Source organism: Actinia tenebrosa, unplaced genomic scaffold, assembly GCF_029948245.1.
Source record: "Actinia tenebrosa isolate PJP-AT-01 unplaced genomic scaffold, QUT_ActTen_1.0 PGA_scaffold2__45_contigs__length_23673736, whole genome shotgun sequence".
NCBI classification, from domain to species: Eukaryota; Metazoa; Cnidaria; class Anthozoa; order Actiniaria; family Actiniidae; genus Actinia; species Actinia tenebrosa.
Genome location: NW_028292579.1, coordinates 4,415,077 through 4,417,636, shown reverse-complemented (window position 1 = coordinate 4,417,636; position 2,560 = coordinate 4,415,077).

The following is a 2,560-nucleotide window of genomic DNA, read 5'->3' as shown; positions in this document are numbered from 1 at the left end:
TTCTCATCTGAAGACCGAAGAGCATCTTGGGTGCACGTGATCTGGAAAAACCGGAATAGCGAAGACGGGAAGGAATGTAGTCTTGAAATATGTAACTGGAATCAAAAACATTATGGGATTTCCTGTCCAAAATAAAGGCAAAAGCTTCATACATTGATGGTAAAAAATTACTGTTTTTTATTTCAGTCACAGCTTAAAAAGAAATGCAAAACCTCACTCGAAACGTATGAATAAATTATCTCTTTGATTGACGTTGAAGCCAGTAAAAAGCAGCAAAACTCTCTTCACAGATAAATAATTTTTTTTGCCCATCAAATTCTTCATTTCATACTCAAATCTAGAAGGCATAGTGTTTATTGTACTTACGACTAATTTTCTGAAGTATTTTGAGATACTTTAACGATAACGGAAGTCATTTTTTTAGACTTTTGTGTCTGAACTCATTAGCTTAGTTCAAACTTCATGTAAGATGAATAAATTATCTCTTTGATTGACGTTGAAGCCACTAAAATGTTGCAAAACTCGTTCGACTCTCCTCAGATAAATACATTTTTTTACCCATCAAATTCGTCATTTCATACTTAAAAATCTGAAAGTCATGGTGTTTATATTACTTAAGACTAATTTTTCAAAGCATCTTGGAATTACTTTAACGATAACTGAAGTAGTTTTTGATGCTTTCCTGTTGGAGCTCATAAACGGCCATTTGCTTTAATTTCGTTTGCAGGAAAATTAGCCATTCAGAGGTTGATGAAAAAACTGGAACGAGTTGGCATCGCATAGCATTGTGGGGCTGTGCTTGGCTTGGGTTTTGTAGAGGGAGAAAAACCGTATAACTTAGCTAGAGACCTAACAAATTCTACTTAGACGTAATACCGAGTCTGGGAATCAAAGTCTAGACCTCAAAGGTGAACAACACACCTTGCCACACTCACCCAATCCGTCTTTAAATTGCAGAGGATGAAGCGCTTCACGCTTTCTTGAAATATTAGACTCAATCGAACAACCGAAACTGGGGGCGTGTGAACCAAGAATCGGTTGTTGCTTAAAAATGATACCACTTTTGCCTGCCTGAATTTTGTTTCAATTACGGATCACTGAAAACAAGTGTAAATCCTATTCCATGGTAATCATTAAAGAGAATTTCGTATTACTCGTTGGAAACATGAGTGCCACGCAGACAGGGCGTTAGCGAGGTCTCGATTATTATATAAGGGAGGGCAATGTAACATTTTAACGCCAAATCCCCACGAATCCCACATTAATCAATTAAATTTTGGTGCGGAAAGCAAAAGTTTTTGGAGGGGTGCGTTCCCCCTACCCCCCCACCCCCGTGCCCTTCACCCCCACCCCGTTCGGCTTCCCTACAATAGTGCATGCAGGACAATTAATTGGCTTGAGACTGTAAAACATTTTGATTGGACGGTGCGTGTGTTCTCGTTCATTGATTGAATAATGGTGTTAATATTCCCTCCTATTCGTGAGCTTTTCAAAGCCATCCATCATTGAGCATTGACCTAAGCTACATCAGGTTATTTTCGTCAATTGAAAAGAAACATCGACTTAACGAGGGAATCAGTGCTAAATCAAGAATAGTGTTTTTTAATATCATTATTGAAAATCGGAAACTATATTTATAATCCCTTTGAGCCTTTTTTACTTCTTAATTAGCACCTGGTTGCCTCGCTTGTTAAACAGGGCTGTAATGTTATATGCATGAACTATAGAGGTACTTCATGTATCATATCAAGGAAACATGAAGAACAGTCTGTCTCGAATTCATAGTTTTCTTGACGTCATATCAGTACATTATCAGTACCTCATTGATAGTTGGGAATCTTCTTAGTGTGAAATATATCATCTGATTTGTTTTTTCATTATTTCGTTACTCATTTTGCATTGCTCTGAATCCGTTTTCCATTTCTAAAACATATCTCAAAAAATGATACAAAATGACACTTTCTTTTATTATCTTATTTTTTCTTTGTAATATTTTATCTCTTTGTAGTTCTAGATCTTGACTGTTTTTCTTTTTTTTCTTTTTTTCTTTCTTTCTCATTTTTTCTATCACTTTTCTTTCTTCTTTCTTTTCTTTTTCTATGCAAAAGATCAAAGATAAGTACTATGACAACTACTATAGGCTAGATCAGTACTATGACAGATGCCGAGTAACATTCAATGGTAATCAACTTGAACTTGAACCATTAACTATGCTTGAACTGATCTTTTGTATGGTATGGTTGGGTATGTGAATAACAATATAGGTCGTGAACACTTAAAATATTTCACAAAAATACTAATATAATCTGATAGGCACGTTCGTTCGATTTACTTAACGGCAATTAACTTGAAATAAGTGAAACATACTTGGAGGAGATGATCAGTTCCAAGATACTTGATATTCATTCATAACCAAGCAGGTGAGCAAGGGCGATTGAATTGGAAACAGATATATCAAGTATGACACTACTAATGTTTCCATCAAACTCGACTCGCGATCATAGAACAGAGTTCATATTTGTATTAAAGTTAGACGGGCTCGAAGAGGGTTATATGTATG